This window comes from Nycticebus coucang, chromosome 2, assembly GCF_027406575.1.
Source record: "Nycticebus coucang isolate mNycCou1 chromosome 2, mNycCou1.pri, whole genome shotgun sequence".
In the NCBI taxonomy this organism is placed as follows: domain Eukaryota; kingdom Metazoa; phylum Chordata; class Mammalia; order Primates; family Lorisidae; genus Nycticebus; species Nycticebus coucang.
Window position 1 is genome coordinate 80,553,619 of NC_069781.1, and position 21,973 is coordinate 80,575,591.

Sequence of the window (21,973 nt, forward strand, 5' to 3'; positions counted from 1 at the left end):
TTTGATGGAACACCCTTCCTTCATCTCTAAGTTTCCTATTTGGGGGTGGGGGGTGGGTTCCTGTTTTCTTTTGAGATGTTGTAGAAGCCATCCCAGCATGGCTTCTACAAAGCCAAAATAATAATAGATAAGGGACTATATTTACTTTTCTTACAAAATTAACTGGCGGGAAAATAGAAAGCAAGATTTGGGCCCATCTACACCTCAGCTGCTGATGTAGGGGAAGGCGGAGGATCAGTTGTAAAGTGTGGCAAGTGATGTGTCAGGGGCCACCAACTTGTGGAAGTAGCCTTAATAATCAAATAAGAATGCTTGCCTGACTCTAAATAACATTGAACGCCTAACGTTGCAATGGTAGGGTGAAATATTATTGACAATTGCTGTCTCTCCAAGTTGCCTCAAGCACATGCAATGTCTGATGCTGTCCATTTAACTGCACTTGCAATAGAACCTACTGGAAGCTGCACGGTGCCATAAAACTGGAGCCATGTGTGTGTACAAATAGCAAGAGCATACATGTGTTTATTGTATGTGACATTGTGACACAACATTATTGACTACAAAGTTCATCTAGAGTTCCATCAAAAAATCATGCACAAAAAGATCTCATAATGTTTTATGTAAGTTTACAATTTCGTGGTGGGCCACCAGTCTAACCAGCCCAAGACATCGTGAAGCAGGACAAGGCATCCTCACTATGCCCTGTCTAAAGTTCTAACTATGGGATCCCTGGGCTTAAAAAAGTGGTTCTTTTAAACCCTTCAATTTTAGGATAATTTGTTATGAGTAACAAATTGTTTTGAAGATAATGTCTAAAATTATTAAGCATAGTTTAGTTGGGGATGTGATTGAGGATGTGACAGGAAAATGGAGGGAATACACATGTTAATTTGTTCAAGGGCATATATTCTTTTTAAAATAACATAAAATAATAGAAACTTTGTGCATTTAAAGGAACCAAGAGTTCTATGCTGTTGAGAAATGGACATGGAAAAAGGAACAGTGTTGGAGCTGGAAATGGGAAGAGCATTGGGCCAGGGCTTTGAAGGCGAAATCCCCCCCTCCAATTCCACCACCACCACCTTTGATATTCCAGCTTGTGTCAACCAAACATTACTCCAGAGAGTCAAGGGGAGAGAATGAGCTAAGGGACAGTTTTCCACCTGGGAGCTTCCCACAAGATGATCCTTTCTATTTCAGTTAATTTCTGCAATAGCTACTGCAACCACAAACCAAAAATCTTTACATGTGGTTGTTAAAAAGCTATGTGTAGTTTTTTTTTGTTGTTGTTGTTTTTTAGAAAGAATCTCACTTTGTCGCCTTGGTAGAGTGCCATGGTGTCACAGCTCACAGCAACCTTCAACTCTTGGGCTTAAGTGATTCTCTTGCCTCAACCTCCCGAGTAGCTGGGACTATAGGCACCTGCCACAATACCCGGCTATTTTTTGTTGCAATTCTCATTGCTGTTTTAGCTGGCCTGGGCTGGGTTTGAACCCACCACCCTTGGTATATGGGGCTGATGCTCTACCCACTGAGCCACAGGCACCACCTGCTTTGTGTAGTTTTAATGAGTAAGATATGAGTCCTTCCCTGAAAAAATTCATAGTAAAGGAATAAGACCAGCTGCTACTTTACCGGCTTTTGTTTTCGGAGTTGTACTATGGGTACCCCAGGTAGAGGCTAATGGAATTTTACCCTTTGCCCTCTGAAGGTTTGCTGAGAAATAAATTAACAAAAAGCAGGTTAATAGAAAAAAAGGCAAATAAATATATTAATGTATATGGAAGATATGCAAAATATAAGAACTCTTGATTACCTTAATGTCCAGTAAAAAACCTAAGAAATAAGCAATTTAAATTGTTATGTATCAGATGTGGAGCCCAGGACAGAGGACATAGTGGTGAATATAATGCTTGGAGAACTCAACTCATCCCAGCATGGCCAAGAGGTAGAGCTGGGCTGGGAAGGACAGAGCCATACTGGGCTTGGCTCTGCTCTGCCGCTGCTTTGGACACACATGTGTCCCTAGATCTCACCAAAGCCACTTGTCTAAACCCATAATCTGAAGTCTCAAAACCAAAGACATAAGTTCACAGATAAATGAAAAGTATCAAACAGATCATGAAAGTAACAGTTTTATGTATGACCTTAAAATATCTATCAGAAACAGTACCAATTTATCTGACCAATAGACCCATGTAGCAAAAATGCCTAAAATTCTAAAGATACTTTTATTTTAACGTCAATTTAAAAACTAGTTGTATTTATCAAAGAGTACTAAAGTTACATGAACTTGAAAAGCATTTTGGTGTCTTATTTATGAGCACTCATATATTTATAAGTCAACTTGGTACCAAATAAACAATACACAGACATGTATACATGTATTTATGAAAGTACTGACAAACACGAGTAAAGATCTTTTAGCTTTGATTTTAAAATTTTAGTCATGGGACCACTAAAATTCACTACTTTAAAAGGGCAGTAGGATTCAAACTGTGTCTTTGTAACTTAGTATATCTGTTCCACATGGCTGAAGCTCTTACCAAGTTTTAGAGAAAATAGGTTAGCAAATTTACACTTTAAAGCACAGAAAGATAATTTGAGCTTTTTAAAGAAGGAATTTGGGTGTGTTAGAGGAAGATTAAAAATGGATTTCAAGGATCACAAAATCATAGGAATTCACCCTGGAATTTCATTAGAAGAGCAATTTCACTTAGGTAGCTTCTAATTAGTTTCCATTTTCCAACTGGACCACTGAGTACAGGGCAAAGCCCACTAATGAATAGAGCTATCTAAATCTTTGTAGTTTTTAGGATCTAATACTAAAAGTAGGTATGTGAAAAGCAGGTATGCTAGAAGGCAGAGCATCTAGATTCTCCATAATCAAGGATCCCATATTAAAGCTGAATCCTAGGTCCTCCCAAAAGAGAGAAATGCCATGATTAGGGGCCTCAAAATGCATCCACAGTGTACCTTACTGCAAAGATATTCCCCTGAGGCTGAGAGTGTGCCAAAGCCAATTAGCTACTTTGTGATCAGCCTGTGCCCCAGTGAAGTCTTATCCTTCATTGATGAGGCCCCCACAGCCTCCACATGGTCAAACCGTGCCTTTCTTAACTAAACACAAAAAGAAAGCAATCCTCTGCAGAGATAGCTGTTCACTGCAATCATTGCCTGCTACCTCCACAACTGCAGTCCTCACCAACTACTTCCCAGCCATTGAACACACAAAGGTCAAGTGCTCCCTCACAGTAGTTTGGCAATCCCTGGTGGTCCCTAAACCCAGAGAGATTATGGAACTCAGTGCAAGAGAGAGCAGAGATTTAGACCTTAGAGATTGGAACTCCACAAGAAACTCAGAAGACTCCTAACAGGGGATGTGTGGTGCCTTTTTCTGTGTTTTTTAAGGGGTTTCGGAGTTGTCAGAAGTCTCCTAGATCCTTTCATGAGGTATTGAAGATGATAGAGGAAGGAGGATTAGAAGTAAATGGGAGAACAATTCTTAGAGGAGCAAATTTGGAAAGATTTTAAGCTTTCTAAAAAGACCAGTGAAGTTTTACATTATTTTTCCAGCAAAATTCATACCAACAGGGAAGGATGCAAACAGAGGGAGTAAATACATCATTCAAAGGGGGGTTTTAGACAACTGAAAAAATTTCACAGAAACAGGATCTGAAAGAGGAAAAAAAGTAGAAAGCCCCTTTAAAAAAAAAAATTTGTATCCTGAATACCAGCATTGAATTAAGTTGACTTCTGACCAGAGAGCTCTTTTAAAAAATATATTTTAAAATCTCTTATTAAAATATCAAATTTTACCTTGCACAAACAGCCAGCATTTCTGGCTTTTGAATTTCCTTTCTTTCCTTTCCTTTTAAACCAAAGGCACCTTTCAAAGTGACTCTGCAGAACCAATAATCCTTAACCAAGGGTTATGACTTAACCAAAGTTGTACACGGTATCTTCAAAGAGGTGCAAAGCAACCATCACAAGATCCAGAACCACCCCTCAAAGAGAGGAAAGTTTCATTAGCTGCAAATGGAGTACAAGCCACATTTATGTCTCACCATAGGGTCTCAGCTTCTCAAATGACTGTCCACACACAAAGGCTGACCACCCATGTGCCCATAGATGGAAAATTAACATAGATAATCAATGAGATAGGAGATACCCATGAAAGGGAAAAGGATCAATAACAAATGAATATCCCCCCAAATCAAGAATTACACTAATATCAAACCAACTTTTTTATAAGTGTCACATCTGCAGGGACTGGTTTCCTAACTAAGAATCAAACCTGGACTATGCGTGTCAAAGCACATGGTCCTAAGCACTAGACTACTTTGAATATAGGTATAACAATGGCACTCAATTATTGCTTTGGAAAGTCCTCTAAAGTGTGCCTACTATGTGTCTGGCATTTCAAATGCATTAATATAGAGTGATAGTCTCAAATGTTTATAAATTAACAGTAATGCCCATGTGACCAAAATAGTCAGAATACTTATAAATTAAAGAATTGTCTAGTTCCAAAAGACTAGAACAAGTGGTATATACATCTTTGAAATTTCATTAATCTTTCCTTAGGATCCTTGAGAGCAACACTCACCACTCAGAAGTTTAAAAAATACTTTGAAATATCAAAAGCCTAGGGGGTAATTTATGGAAACATCCTTTTCTTTTTTTTTTTTTTGAGACAGAGTCTCACTATGTTGCCCTCAGTAGAGTGCCGTGGCTTCACAGCTCACAGCAACCTCAAACTCTTGGGCTTAAGCGATTCTCTTGCCTCAGCCTCCCAAGTAGCTGGGACTACAGGCACCCATCACAATGCCTGGCTACTTTTTGTTGTTGTTGTTGTAGTTGTCGTTGTTTGGCAGGCCTGGGCCAGATTTGAACCCGCCAGTCCTGGTGTATGTGGCCGGCACCCTAGCTGCTGAGCCAGAAACATCCTTTTCATAAAGTAAAAGAAGTGCAGCAATATGAACAAAATAAAAATAATTATGCTCTGGAATAGTACCTTATCTGCTGGCCCCAACATTCTGACTACTATCGGTTTGTACTACTCCACTTTAGGGAGAGGCCATGCGTTACCTTCTAAAATAGCTTGCAAGGCCCTGGTACCTTTGGTAGCGTCCCATTCTCTCAGCACATCATTATATCACTAGGAAAACACATCCGATAATGGGCAAAAGTAATTAGCACTCCAATGTTTCATAATTCACATGGTGGCAAGGTAGCATCTCACAATCATGAGAATTTGCATAGTTATATTCTGTTGGAGAAAAAGCCCATCACAAGAATTATCTAATAACTCTCGGCTGTAGTGAGTAAATTTTTCCATCGATTACAAAATATTTTCAAATTCAGTGTTATAGAAAGAACTTGCCTAGGCTCTACAAATCCTTTAAATGAATTTCCCTTTATCATTTACAACATATATGGCTAAAACAATGGTTATTATTTTTTAGCCTATAGTTCAAGTGACATAGAATAAAGTCATTAATCATGAAATTGAATTCCATTAAAATTCATAGTTCAACGCAGATTGAGCCATGTAACAAGCACTGAGTCTTCTTTTGGTTCAAACTTCAGAATTCCAACCCCAGGCATTAAAAAATTCCCCTTTGAATAGTTCTTCTACCTAACTGGTGCTATTTCAGAGGCCTTAAAATTTCATTTCCCCACTTAACATGTTGATTTAGTCAGAGCAGATGTGTTTGACACCTGTGCACATATGTTCCCTGCAGAATTCTTAGGAATGGAAGATCAGGCCTCCAACTTTGAATCATACCCCTATGTTGAACATACTTGAAACCACTACTTCCAAATCTGAGAAACTGCACTTTCTCCCAATCTCTAAAACTATCTGTATTTTATGTGGTGGGCGATTTAATGAGCTGCCTTTGTCTTCCTATTAGATTTCCCCCCATCATGTCCCACTTTTCCAGCAGGGGTCGGGCATGGGACTCAGTCCCTTCTGGGTCTGGAGGTCAGGCTGGCAGGCCCAGCCCCAGAGCTATGACCTCCTCACAAAGCCTGCTTTGTCACAGGGTTCCATGACTGTGGAGAAACCCACCAGAGCAAGAAGTTTCTTTCATCAGATCCTAGGAGCTCTAACAAATGTTCTGAGCATTTTCACTGGGTGTTCTGATTTCCTAATGAGGTTTCTATGACTCCGTAGTCAACTTTTTCCAACAGTGACTTTGAAGCACTTTGGAGAGAGCTCTAAGAAATAATGTCTGTTTTATATGAAAAAACTTATTTCAGAAATAATTAGGAATGCCAATTATATTTGGGAACTCGCTGAAATGTCTCATGCCAGGGAGAGACATACTCTCCCAGAGGCCCCACATGGTCAAAAGTTCATACTTAAGAGACACTGCTGGTCTGGGAGTGAGTGATGCTCACTTATTAGACCCCACAATTTGAATACTCCTGATTTCTATTAGAGGGTCATGGAAAGATAGAGATGAGACAAACATGAGCCCAGTGTCACCTAAAAACTTGGGTTTCTTTGCAGATTTTGCAATGCATGAATAGTGTTCTGTTGCCTCCATTCAGAGGATCAATCAGGTTTTTTTGAAAAAAGTAATTCTGCCAGAATCCCAGTCCATGATCGTGTACCACTCCCCGAAGCCCCTCAAGCTTATACCATGTCTACTATGGTTCAGTGTGTGTTACTACAGGGCCAGGTAATCTTAAAGTATAGGGGAAACAAATAATTTCTCTCTACCTTTTATGGGTCTTCACCAGGATTCCCTGTAACAAAAGCCATATGAGTTCAGACAATTAAGCTCACGAACTCATCCTAGAAAGAGTGCTACATATCTCATTTCTGGATGTCACCACAGTCACCTTCAAAGTACTCCCCTTGAGGAGTTATGCACCACCACCAGCACCTAGTCCACCCTTCAAAAGACTTTTTTGTTGTTGTTGTTCAGACAGCCTTATAGGATGAGTTTGTGAACTCAATTTTCTGACCTCATACGACAATAGCTGTGATGGCCATTCCAGAAAGAGTCCCAAAATTGCTTTAAAGGGTGGACTAGGTGCTGGTATCAGTGAATCACTTCCCAAGCAGAGTACTTTGAAAGTGACCATCATGACATTCAGCAATAAAGTAGGTAGCACTTTCTTTAGGATGAATTCATGTACTTAATTGTCTGACTTCATATTCTGGTCTCCTGTAGTCATACTTTGGGATACTGTGTCCTGAGCCCCAAAAGAACCACTGTGTTGCAGTTCAACAGCCATTAGTTTCAAAAGATAGTTCAATAATTTAAACATAACTTAGAATTTTATAATAACTCTTTATTATAAATAGGTAAGAATTATATATTATGAATATGAGAAGAATTACTAAGCCCATCCTATGCAGTAGGCATGTACTAAGTACTTTCTTTTGCATCATCTCATCCTCGTGAAATATCTCTATGATAGGTGCCATTTACTCTTATTTTACAGATGAAAACAGAGATTCAGAGAAAGTAATTCAACTAGCTAATAAGTGGCAAAACTTGATCCTGAACCTAAAGGTGTCTAAAACCTGAATAAGTGGTTTTAACTCCCGTCAAAAGACAAAATTACAACCAATTATCTTGAAATATCTTATTTGGCTTTTATTTGTGATTCCCTAAAATAGAATGAGGTTTCAGATGAGCTGAGCAGAGGAGTTTAGTTTTATAAACAGAAAAAGGCTGAGGAAAGCAGAAACAGAAAACCAAAAGAAGATTACTTGTTTCAAAGTGACTTTCCTTTTGTCAACTTGCTTGGGGCATTCTTCAGAATTAATGAGAGGAAAGAAAATGGAAGAGGGAAGAAAGGAAAAAAAAAAAAGCTTTGATTTCCCAAAATGTCTGAAGGCTCCCCTTGCTCTTTACTGGTCGGGTGTCAGCTGCCATATCCTACACCTGGTAAAGCATCTGGTGTAGCAATGATCCTATGAAGCTGATTTTATCTCCTGCATCATACAGATGTTGAAACCGTGCGGACCCAGCCAGCTTAAGGAACATGGCATGTGGTGGTGAAGAATGCAGCTGGTACTAAAAGCAAGTTCTTTCTGACTCCAACCCTCATACTCATAAGACACGTGGTAGAGATCTATCAGCATTTTCATATGGTTTAATCTATCCCAAGTAACGATTTTTGAACTCGAGATATTTGAATTTTGAATATCTTTGTATATAACTCAGATTCTGCTGTTTATTCTCCATCCCGTGTAGATTAGGTAAGAAAACACACATGTAGATTTTAGATATTTTAGATTTGGAACCTGCAGTCTTCAGTTTTTCTAAGGAATAAATATTCCTAAAATATTTTTTCTAAAAATAAGATTCTTTTGGTTTCTTATTAAAAATACAGCAATGTTGTTGAAATTGTGCAAGAGAATAGATTTGCTTTGTGTAGAATAAATTCATTACAATCATTGAAGCAACTATATTTCAGATTCACTTTTGTTGATTAACAGAACCAGCCAGAGTCAAATGGCAGAGAAGCTGCATGTGCTTTGGGAGTGTTTTCTATTTGGAATCAGTGATGAATAAGGCCTACTTTGGCTTTTTGCCTTAGTAGTAGCCCCAGATTTTGCATCATTTTGGTCTGACGGTCAGTTCCCTGCTGTGTGATCATTTTTGTAATCTCAGGAAAGTCTGTTTTCCTACCCCTGAATTAATAAAGTGGGACATAGGGCATTAGAACTGAATAAGGAATTTGTGTGTGTGCATGTGTGTGAGAGAAAGAAAGAGAGAAAACAAGAGAGAGTCTGTGTTTTGGAGACAGGGAGAACATGCATAATTTAATTTTCAGACACAATGCACTAATTCATCATCATGGAAATTCTGCTCTTGGTAGTCCTTTGTGGTATTTAGCACACTAGTATGAATTTTTGCTTTCATTTGTTCCAATTCTTGCCATTTTTGTAAATGACTAGAGCAATCAGCTCCTTGGCTTGTTTTCTGCTCTAGAGGTGTATGTTGAACAAAGTAGAAGGAAATAGCTGTGTTTTGAGACAATCAAGAAGGGAATCTCTAACTTCCTTCTTTACATTTCAAAAGAAAAATTGAAAAGCAGCCCTTTTTCCAGTGAATTCTGCCATATTTGCCAAGAGAAATGAGCTACTACTGGTGGTGGGTGGGACAATGAGCTGCCAAGGCTGTTTTCCCCAAAGAGTTATGTCATCATATGCCCAATGGATTTTATTCTCCAAAACTCATAGGTTGTAGTAAATGAAACCTACTTGCTATGGGCTGAATGTCTGTGTCTCTCCAAAATTCATATGTTGAAACTCTAATCCCCAATATCGCTGAAGGTAGAGACATGGGGGGTAATTAGAGTTACTTTAATCAAGAGGGTGGAGCTTCCATGATGAGGACGTGTCCTCATGAGGAGATGAAGCATCCCGAGCTTTATCTGCCATGTGAGGACACAGCAGTCTGCAAGCCAGAAAGAGAGCCCTTGCCAGAGTTGGGCTGTGCTAAACCTGATCTCAGATTTTCCAGCTTCTGGAAGTATGAGGAATAAATGGCTGTGGTATTTTTTTTACAGAAGCCGAGGTGCTAAGATACCACTCAAAGCAACCTTACCAAAATGGCCTAAAGGGAAGAAAAACAATTTTTTCTTAGCCCTCATAGATTCTTAGTTGGACTGGACCCTGTTGATAAAAGATAGATTAACAAGAGAAAAACCAAAGAAACCAAACAAAAGTTTATTAAGATGTATATTTCATAAATACATGAGAACCTCTAAGGTATTAGTAGTTCTCAAAGAGGTAGGTTTGAATTTCAGTTTCTATAACTTCTTCAACAAAGAACATAAAGTTTTAGAGAAATAAGACAAAGGAAAAGGACTTTGAGATTCTAGGGGCAGCAAATTATGGGAAGGCAAATATATGGCAGATAAAGTCTAGTTAGTAAAGTTTGTTAATGTAGATTCTTCTAGTACCATGTGTAAGGCAATGCTTCACTGGTGGATGGGTGGGGGAGAAGGATACCTTCTGTCCCTATAAATCTCTCCTAATTTTAGGCAAGTGGGGTGGGGGGGCAGAGAGCTTTCCTGCATTTGCTGCTTCTGAATCACTTTTCACTCAATACTCCTTCATATTTGGTGTGGAATATTTTACCCCCCCCCCCCACAGGTTTAAAGGAGTCTATTAAAAGAGCAAAGAGGGAGTTGAGAATATCACTGGGGGGGAGGTGGCTAAGCCAGGAGATTGGAACCAAGGCCTGAAACAGACAAGAGTGTGTTGCTACACATTTGCTTCATTCTTCTTGTGTCATTAGCTCTTCTCTGTTTTCCTGCAGGCTAACTTCCTCTGCTTTTCTGGTTCATCATATGGAAAACTAGCCTTCAACAGCTTTTGAATTTTATACATTATAGATGTGACTCTACAGGGAAATAATTCTCTCTCTCCCCTCGTCTCTCTTTCTACCTTCTCTATCTCTCTCTCCAATTCTAAATTCTTAGAGAATAGACTCTGATTTGCCAATTTGGGTTAATTGCCCAACCCAGACCAATCAACATGGCCAGGGTATCAGGGAAGTTCCTATGACAGAGGTGTGTAGTGCCTATGGCTATATCATGTAAGTGAGGAGGGAAGTCACCAGTGAAGAGGGAATCATTGTAAACTGGAGACCACTCAGTAGGCATCCACTATACATGAGTCGGTTTGGATGGCATGTTTAACTGTGAATGACACCTTAGGCCTTCCATGAAACCATGGAAGCAGATGGCTATCTAGTGATTGATCTGATTAGATAGGCTGACTCTCATAACTAGGGTGACATTTCTCATGAGTGTGATATATTTTGCTTGTTTCCTATAAATTTAACAAGTTCCATGTCCTTTCATGAGAAAGTTATCCACCGCAGCTTTAAAAAGGCAAAAGGAAATAGCAATAACTTTCAATGGTGAGCTTGAGAAGAAAAACAATTTTGGGAAAAGCAGTATGCGATTTCTCTGTTTAATTAAATGCCACAGAAGCCCAATATTAAGGTTCAAACTGAATAAAATCTGTGTCCAGTCAAGGTCCCCTTGGCCGATTTTGGAGGAAGATTCTCCATCAGAGTCTAAGGGGCTGGACCTTACGGGTCTGATTCTTTTCTTCTGTGGTCATCTTTTTCTTGAAAGATCCCCCACCATTTCCTGCTGTTCCCACCATTCCATCTGGGATATGTGTGATCTGCTCAATTTTTAATATTTCTGCTGAAGGATGAACACATCATTTCTCAGATAGTCCAAAACGATAAAGTCGGGACACTCAAACAATACTGGTTTGTCAAGAGAAATTAGATGATATAACTTTTAAGACATAGTCCCCCCTTACTTCCTCTGCTTTTCTAGTTTATCATATGGAAAACTAGCCTTCCAATAGCTTTTGAGTTTTATACATTATAGATGTGCCTCTACAGAGAAATCTCTCTCTTTGAGAGAGAGACATTTGGAAGAGTGTGCTTTTCATTGATTTCCATTTTGTGTTTCCATCCTTGCTTTTCACAATACTGAAGAGTGAAATGAACACAAATGCAGTGTGGGCTCCCTGTACTTACTTGGCAGAAGGGGAGAAAACTTGTCACCAGAGAATGGCCAGGCAGATAGCCCTATCTGTCCCACGTGATTGTTTGTGTTACGTGTGTGTGTGCCCTTATTCTTCTCTGCAAAGTTCACTTTTTGTTATTGCATTCATTTTCTATTGCTGCTATCCCAAATTAGTACAAATGTGGTGGCTTAAAACAACACAAATTTATTACCTTATCTCAGAAGGCCAGAAGCCCAAGGCAGGTCTCGCTGAGCTAACATCTAGGTGTTGACAGAGCTGCCTTCCTTTCTGGAAGCTCCAGGGAAGAATGTTTCTCTGCTTTTCTAGTTTCTACAGCCACCCACATTTCTTGGTTTGTGGGCTCTTTCTTCCATCTTCAAAACCTGTAATGTTCTCTCTCCTTGACAATCCCTCTGTGGTCACATCTCCCTCTGATCACAGACAGGAAAGGTACTCAGATTTTGCCAACCAAGATAAATACCTCATCTCAGGGTTCTTAATCACATCTTCATCTTGGGAGATGAAGGCAGCAAGTACTTGGGGGTCATAGTCACCCAGGGCCTTGAAGGCCTTCACAGGACTTCTGCTAATTCCTGTCCAACCTCACGATTTCTAAAATGGCACCCAGTCCCAAGTGCTCTCTGACTCTCATCACCCTGACTCTCATTCAACCATCTGGCTTTCCACCAGCCAACATTATTTAGCCTGGGGGTGGGTATAGGACCCCGTCTAATCCAAGTTGAGTTTTTCTGTGAAATTTTAATCTTAAAAATGGGTACAAGGGGTCAGGATCTGATCTCGATTTTGCAGATGGGCTCTTGCGGCATGATCATAGGTTTGAGGAAGGAAAGTTAAAAGAACAAGTCTCAGTCAGGTCTGCTGCTATATCAAATTCCCATGGACTAGGGACCTTACATGACAAGTGTTTATTTCTCACAGTTCTGGAAGCTGAAAGTCTGAGATCAGGGTGCCAGCACAGTTACGTTCTGATGAGGGCCCTGTTCTGGGCTATAGACTGCTGACTTCCCTTAAATCCTCACATGGTAGGAAGAGGGCCAGCTTACTCTCCAGCCTCTTCTCCTAAGGGTGCTAATCCACCATCATGAGTTAATCACTTCCCAAAGGCTTTGCCTCCTAACACCATCACATTGGGGGTTAGGTGTTGACAGATGGATCTGAGGGAAATATGAACATTGAGCTCATAACAGTACACATCACCCAGACCCTTTAACAGCTCTAGTAACTTAACCGACACCAGTCAAATGCCCCTGAGAACAGTTCACACTGTGGGGCTGTTTGAGGGAGAGCTTGGTGTGCACACTTTTGATTTTTCTGACAGTTGCATCCAATGTCCCAAAGGTTTCATAGGGGTCAAGAAGTAGAACACAGAGCATTTATTCCACTCACACCGAGAGCAGCAAACATTTGTGCCATCTTACAGGGGCAGGTGATCTGTGGCCGTCTGATTTTAAGGTTGTTCTTTTTAAAGCACCAAAGGAGGCAAAAAAAGCTTTATTTTTCTCTACTTCATCCCTTTTAATGAAAGGATTTGTTATATAAAAATTTGGATTCAGGCAAAAGTCCACACTTAAGGACCAGGAAGCCCACAATTGATTTTCTAAAACCTAATTTTAGGAGTGATGAAGGGGAGCAGGAATTACTTGGTAAAGAATGACCACCATATATACAAGATCTGACAATTAAGTTCGTGAACTCGTCCTAGAAGATGTGCTACGGACCTCATTGCTGAATATAACTACAGTCACCTTTGGCCAACTGGTGAGCATAGTGATATTCAGCAGTGAGGTATGTAGCCCTTTTTCTAGGATGAGTTCTTGAACTTAACTGTCTGACCTTGTATGCTTTCTGCTTGAACTTACAGGAGAAGTTTCTATTATCTGTAATTAGTTTAGACCTTTTCTGCTAGAAGTTGCAATATGAAATGTGAGCATTTTCAATGGTTACGTTTTCTGCTGTATGGGAATGCTCGAGAGAGAGAGAGAGAGAAAGAGAGAGACACTAAAGTAAACATAGACCGACACATAGATAGAGATAGGGGCAGAGAGATGAACTAAGGGTTTAGATTCCCATTGTCCATGAGACTCTGTAACACACTTTACTCTTTCATATTTGGTGAGAGCTGAACTAAGACAGGGTTGAGATTCCCATTGCCCATGAGACTCTGTAACACACTTTACTCTTTCATAATTTGGTTATCCAATCTGCCTTTAATATTACTATGAATTTCTTCTTTTGTTAAGCTCGTTCGAGATGGATTTCTATGACTGGCCAATCAAAAGTTTGAATTGAATTGGAGTAAAGAGTACCCTGGAGATGTTATCACTGGGCAGCTTCACAATAATTAGTCTAGTAAGCCTGTGTATTCCTCTCTTCCCTCTCCAATTTATAGTTACTTATTTTGATCATATAGAGTTTGGGGTAAGAAGGTCAAACTTAAGGCTAAGGGGTTATGTCTACTCTGACTCAGTTACAGCTTCACTCCAACACATTTTTCACTGCTGGAAAATCACCCCAAATCAAGGTGACTGCTGTTGGAAGGTTAGAAATTTATATTTTTAAGAAAGTAGAGGTACATATAAATGGAGCACTTATAGGTCCCAGAGCAAACTGACCCAGCTAACTAGTGATGCCTCCCTACTGGAATGTAGTATCTCACTGCTATATAGAAACAGCATGCCAGGGACAGCAGTTACAAATTTATGAAGATAAGCCTATCTTTCACTCACATACAACTGTGTCACAAACAATCCCCAAGCCAAACACACCCTTTCCCAACCAGTAGCCTATCTCAAATTCCTTGCAAAATGCTTTTGGAGCAACCGTAAACTAGTACTCCCTAAGCCTTTTCCATTTTTACCACTGGGTGGCAGCCAGCTGCCAGGCGTCAGATTGGCTACCACAGAGAACGTTCTTGGGGGTTGGGGGTGTGGCTGTTTTTTGAGAACAGTCCCTCACTCATCCCTTTTGCTGATAACACACCTTTGGAGGTCACTTTTTACCGCGGGATCCCTTCTCCCTCCATTACTCCTGATCCTCAGATCCCTTGTTCTGCCCCTGAAGGAGCCAGTCATTGACTAATCAGGGATCCACCAGAGTTGTTCTCCAGAATTCAGTAAGAAGGAGATTACTACACTTTGCCATGTACAATGTACTCCTTGTATAATACCCAAACTTTCAGAAAAAAATACTTTAAGTTTTATTTCAAATTTTTACTTGTTTTACTTAGGTACTTGTTTTTTGTATTATAAAGGAATTTTGTAAAAATGTCACCTTGACTGCTAACTCCCACCTAATGAAGAGAAATACGTCATTCTTTGTTGGCCAAAAATGTTTTTGTTGCCAAGTTGGTTGTAAGTTCAACAAAACTGGTTACCACATTCCAGGGTATTATTTTGCATATTGATATCATTATTGGTTTCTAGATTTACACTTTCAATGCATAAGCATAAATAAAAATTTAAAACATTTGCATAGCTACAGAATTAGTACTACCCCCATATAGGACACATCTTTATTTTTCCCCTGAAAATTGGACAAAATGTGCATATTAGACATAGAAAAATATGGTAAATAGTTGGTAATAAGAACTGGAGTTCAAAGATCTCTTGGACCAGGAAGCACAAGCAATCAAAGGAAAAAAATAAATAAATTGGATTTCATCAAAATTGAAGACTGCTATGTGTCAAAGTACTATAAAGAGTAAAAAGAAAATGATCCATAGAATAAGAGAATATATTTATAAATAATATAACTGATAAAATTCTTTCTACTCAATAACAACAACAAAAAAAACCCTCAATTTTAAATATGGGCAAATGATCTGAATGGATATTTATCCAGAGAAGATGCCCAAATGACCAATAAGCCTATGGAAAGATATTCAACATTATTAGCATTAGGGAAATAAAAGCCTCAGTAAGATACTGTTTTATTCCCATTGAGATGGCTATAATCTTTTAAAAAAAGAAAATGAGAGTTGGACATGGACAATGAAATTCTCATATGTTGTTGGTGTCGGGCTTAAGGGGTGTCCCTTGGCCCTGTGTAGATTCACTGAAAAATCAACTCACAAAAGGCAGATTAATTGGAGAAAAGGCATGAACATTTATTTAACACGTATACGCATGAGTCTTCAGAATGAAGACCCAAACTCCTAACAGGGTACAGAAGCTTGTAACCATCTAGAGGTTACAGAAAGAATGAAGACTTGGATCCTGGCAACATGGGTTAGGTGAGGGAAGAGGAGTTCAACCAGGGTCAGTAAGTGATCACTAGGGAGAAGTCAGTGGGCTTGAAGAACATGCAGGAGTTGGGGCAAAGTTTTTGGGCCCACGGAGCAAAGGATGGTTTGTTGTAAAAGTCTTTCCAGGTTCATTGACAGATTTTAGTCTTCCTTCCTGCAATATAGGTTCAGCTAATGAAAACTCAGAAAAGAAATCAACTCTCCACTCCTTCATTCCTGCCAGACTCACCTTCTCTCCCTTCACCACCTCTCATCCCTCAGTAAGTCTTTATTCTGTCAGCCTTTTGGTCCTCTCTGACTCCACCTGGCTCCTTAGAAACTCTGAACTCCAAGGCATTTATTGCCCTACCCCTGCCAATCCTCAAATGATTGGTCACTTGAACCCTCCACCCAGTCTTCCATACCAGTGAGAACTCCCTCAGTCCCCTGCCTCGCCCAAGTTATCTTATCCTTCCTTTTCAACCTTGTTCCTTGAAAAATTCTGTTTCTTCTCAATTCTTTTCTTTTTCCCCTTAATTTGTTTTATTTTTAAATTGTTACAGGCCATAATATTTGTATATACTTATAGGGTATATGTAATGTTTCAATACAGACATACAATGTGAATTAATCAAATCAAGGTAATTGGGGTATCCATCATCTCAGGTATTTTTCATTTCTTTATGTTAGGAAAATTCCAATTCCATTTTTTTTTTTGGTCATTTTTAAGTATACCCTAATTTATTGTTGATTCTAGTCACTTTGTTGTACTATCAACAACAATATTAAATATTGTTCATTCTGTCTAACTATATTTTTGCACCTATTAGCAATCCCCACTTTATCCCTTGCTCCCTACTACCTTTCTTACCTTCTCGTAACCATTGTTCTACTCTGTGTCTCCATCAGATAAGATTGTGTTAGTATTTAGCTCCCACATACAAGTGCAAACATGCAAGATTTGTCTTTCTGTGCTTGACTCACTTCCCTTAACATAATGTTATTTCACTTAACATAATGTTCTTCAGTTCCATCCATGTTGTTGCAAATGGCAGGGTTTCATTCTTTTATGACTATATAATGTTTCATTGTATATATGTACCATAATTTCTTTATTCATTCTCCTACTGATGGACACTCAGGTTGATTCCCAATCTTGGCTATTGTGAATAGTGCTGCAATAAACATGAGAGTGCAGATACCTTTTCCATATACTGAATCATCTTCTTTTTCAAATTCCTTTTCATCTCAGCACAAATTTTACTGCTACTCCTAGCCAAGGCTGGATTCTGACACTTGTTTCTTTAATTATCTTCTGTAGCTTGCAGCTTTATTTTCTCTCTCTTGATTGGCATTTTCCAAATGATAAATTTTCCCAAGTCTCTTTTTATTAAAAACAAACAAACAAAAAACTGCTTCTTTTTCATCCAAGATTAATAGACAGAAGTGAAGGTAATTAACACAAATTTAAAAAGTAAACTTAATACCTTCACCCTGTCTATATTTACTATTAAAAATTGGTGGAAAAGAACTTCAGATCTCATTGCAGAATTTTGATAGAGAATCCAACTCTATATGACTTCACATTAAAAAAAACTGAAAATCCTAAGGAAGGCTGGTCACAGGGAACATTTGGTTTTATAGCTCAATGATGTCATCAAGAACTTGATTTCATTCATGTTTCTATTCCCCTTACCATGGTGTCAGCTTCATCTAAAATGAAATTTTCTTGCAGTCTCACAATGGCTATAAGCATCTCCCTGAACTACTGGCTTTCTTTTCACCTCTAGAGGTAGGAGAAACTTCATCTCAACCTCCCTAGCAGACCTCAACCTGAGGTCTACTCTAAATGGTCCAACTTAGGTCATAGGCTCATCTCTGAACCAATCATTGTGGTTACGGAGTGAATGTCATGGGTGCCAAAGCTTTGGTTAAATGTTCTACTCCTGTAACTAGAGTGGAGTTTGGTTCCTGAAACCATAAGGCCCCTTTAAACCAAATTAAAGGGTTTATCCTTTACTCATGCACTTCTAAGACCTGCAGTTTGGTTTGGACTCCATTTAACTGATGCATCCCTAGACCTGTGGCTAACTGGTGCTCTGAACTTTCTCTGCCCAGCCCTCTTACTCAAGAGAGAGCACTAGATGTTAACAAAGTACCAAGCGGAAAACTCCAGAACTGTGCACAAAAGCATGTGGGCAGAGATGAAAGGACGCAGAGAAGTTGGTAGGGGTAAGGACTGCTTGGTCCTCTCATAGTGATGTAGTGATGTCAGGACTTTAACTCTCCAAACATCTGTTGGGAGGCTCCTGCTGCTAAAAGTGGAACAGCTGATTAGAGGACAGAAAGAATTGAGCTTCCACTTGATTCTGACCAAAAAGGAAAAGCCAGTTGGGGAAACAGGAGGTATGGAAAACATGGGAGGAAGTGCTGGAATCAGCTTGGAATTTATAACCACAGAGAAAGGGAACAAATGGGCATGTTCAAGCATCACCATGAATTATTTTTTAATCAGAGAAAGGTAAAATGAGTCCATAGTCCATTTCTAAAAGAGAATATTACTTAAGAAGAATAAGTACCTTTAAAAAAGGAATGCTTACTTACTCTGTAATCTTGGGTTATCCTAATGAGAAGGATACTGAGGAGACCTTGAAGAAACTGAGTATGTTCAAAGAACTAGCCAAGCCCTTGGGTGGTGCCTGTGGCTCAGTGAGTAAGGCGCCGGCCCCATATACCGAGGGTGGCGGGTTCAAACCCAGCCCCGGCTGAACTGCAACCAAAAAATAGCTGGGCGTTGTGGCGGGCGCCTGTAATCCCAGCTGCTTGGGAGGCTGAGGCAGGAGAATCGCGGAAGCCCAAGAGCTAGAGGTTGCTGTGAGTCCTGTGTACATCATGGCACTCTACTGAAGGCGGTAAGGTGAGACTCTGTCTCTACAAAAAAAAAAAATTAAAAAAAAAAAAGAACTAGCCAAGCCCATATTTAGAAAGAACTAAAACAGAATCTGGGAGGAAGGGCGCATAGTTAAGGTTGAAAGTAAGGTTGAAAGTAAGATTTGTACAAATCTGTACAAATGAAGCATCCTGAAGGCTGACTGTGGATAAGTTGAAACTTGAGAAAATGCTAAGACAAAAAAGCCTATTTTTTCCCTAACCTTTATCATTTATTTTGTGTTTTTTAATTGACTACTAGCAATTGTATATATTCACAGAGCACTTAGTGATGTTTTGAGACATCTAATGCATAGTGATCAGGTCCGGGTAATTAGCATATCCATCATCAGAAAAATTTACTATTTCTTTGTGTTGGGAATATTTAATATCCTCCACCTAACTCTTTGAAACTTTGTAATATAGTTTAAAGCAAAAAGGTAAACAAAGAAGGCAGAGATCATTGTTTGGGTACAACTATGTTTGCTTGCCTCTTCCCTCTTTTTTTTTTTTTTTTTGTAGAGACAGAGTTTCACTTTATTGCCCTCGGCCGTGGCCTCACACAGCTCACAGCAACCTCCAACTCCTGGGCTTAAGCGATTCTCCTGCCTCAGCCTCCCAAGTAGCTGGGACTACAGGCGCCCGCCACAACGCCCAGCTATTTTTTGATTGCAGTTTAGTGGGGGCTGGGTTTGAACCCGCCACCCTCGGTATATGGGGCCGGTGCCCTACTCACTGAGCCACAGGCGCCGCCCGCCTCTTCCCTCTTAAGGAAAGAGTTTTCAACATAAAAAGGTTAGTGTGTCAGAGGGAATTATATATCAAGAGAATAAAGATGATAGTAAGAGTTTAGCCCATTAAATGCCTTTCAGTAACTAAGACAAACGATTTACATCCAAAGATATTGAAGCAACTTGCTGATGGGATGGTCTTGGGATCTGTAGAAGGCAGAATAATGGCTTCCTTCAAAGATGAGCCCATCCTAATCCCTGCAACCTGTGACTATGCCACCTTAAGTGACAAAAGAGACTTTGCAGATACAATTAAATTAAGGATCTTGAGATGGAGAAATTATCCTGTTATCTGGATGGACTCAATATTCACAAGGATTCTTAAAAGAAGGCAGGAGAATCAGAGAAGGAAAAGATGATGTGACGATGGAAATGAAAGTCAGAGTGAGGCCATTACTGTCTGGGGGCCCTGAGCCAAGGAATGCAGACGACCTCTGGAAGCTGGAAAAGGCAAAGGAATGGGTTCTCCCCTCACAGGCTCCAGAAAGAATGTAGCCCTGCTGATAACTTGATTTTAGCTCAGTGAAACTGGTTTTGGACTTCTGACCTTTAGAGCTGTGATATGACAAATTTGTGCTGTTATAACCCAGGAAGTCTGTGGTGCTTTGTGATAGCACCAACAGGAAACTAATACAGGATCACTGCCTCAGACATGGAATCCACTGCCAAGAAGAAAGACGCCAAAGCACAGAGGTAGGCAAGTTCTAATTTTATAAGGGATGTTATAGTAAACACAAACTTGGTGTTAATTATTGGTAAAATTTTGGTTTAGATTACTAAACAAGTGATTCATAGCCACTTCAAAAAGTAAGTTATTGGCTTGGCACCCGGAGCTCAGTGGTTAGGGCACCAGTCACATACACAGGGGCTGGCAGGTATGAACCCGGCATGGACGTGCTAAACAATGACAACAACAACAATAAAATAGCTGGCACCTGTAGTCCCAGCTACTTGGGAGGCTGAGGCAAGAGACTCACTTAAACCAAGAGTTGGAGGTTGCTGTGAGCTGTGATGCCACAGCACTCTATCAAGGACGACATAGTGAGACTCTGTCTCAAAAAAAAAAAAAAAAAAATGTAAGTTATCACCAGGAGCAAATACAAATAAACTAAGATTCAATTATCTTCAAAATAAGTTACTTGGATGTTAAAAATATTAGAATTGCTACCAGGGATATGTCTGTATTGTGCAAATAAAAAGTTCAGCAAATTTTTGATAAAATGCTCTATAACTCTTATGGAGACAAGGTAAACAGATGTAGACTGGATCATAGACTGGATTCATAGTTGAGTAAACAAATGTTGATTTAGTGAATTATTTTTCCATTTTGAAAAACACAGCTTCTTTACTTTTTTTGACCAAATTCTATTAAGATGTTACTTTCTTGGGGTGGCGCCTGTGGCTCAAAGGAGTAGGGCACTGGCCCCATATACTGGAGGTGGTGGGTTCAAACCCAGCCCCACCATAAACTTCAACACACACACAAAATATGTTATTTTGTGATTTTAAAATCAACAACATAAATATTTATAAAAATATTTACAAAATATTCTGTACATGATTGCTACCTGTTTGTAAAATTTTGTAATGAATATTTTGTGCACATTTAGCTATCATTTCCAGTTTTCCCTATGTATGGTGACTTTTTGGGATACCCTGTAATATTCATTAGATTTGTGTAGAAGGCCACATTAATAAATGGAAAGAACTAGTATTTAAAAGATGTTTCCAGGTTGGAAAAAATGGACAGAAGCTAGTAAGGTAAAAGTGTAAAGGGATGTATGTAAAGTAGAGATTAGGTTTAAAAAAAAAATTGCAAATGTACAGTATAGGAGAGACCTGGAATGGCAGCAATTCTTATTTCAGAATACAAAATTCTTGATGAATTTAGTGGCTGATGAATGGTGTTTGAATTAAGAAGAGTGTGATCTAACTGTAATTTCGTCTTGGGTTGCCTTTTTGGCAGTCAGGCCTTCAGATGTGCCCTGGTCCAACTGTTGCCGGAGTAGGTGCCCAGTTTTGTTCACTGCACAAACAAGGTGTAACCTGAACAGTGCTGGAAGCCATATCTGTGCTGGTGGGTCCTGAAGTTATAAATGTGCAGGTGTCTGCTGGGGTGATGGACAGACCAGTTGGTTAGAATGGAGGGGTCTCATGAATGGAGGTTAGAATGGAGAAGATGTGAGAAGAAGGAGAAGAACCGCCCTGGGGGACAGGTGAAGGCAGGTTGTAGAGGCCTGGTCTGATGAATGGGAGTCTTATTTTTTAGACAACATGGAAGCTTTACACATTTTTAAGTGGGATGAAAGAGCCAGTGTGAGCTGTGTTTTGGGGGTTAGGTCTGAGATTTTTTTTGTGTGTGTGAGAGGGTGAGAGATAAAAATTTACTTGTGGGGTACAATATTATATATTTTGGGTAGTGGGTACACTAAAAGCACATCACTGCTATATAATATATACCTGTAGTGTAATTATACC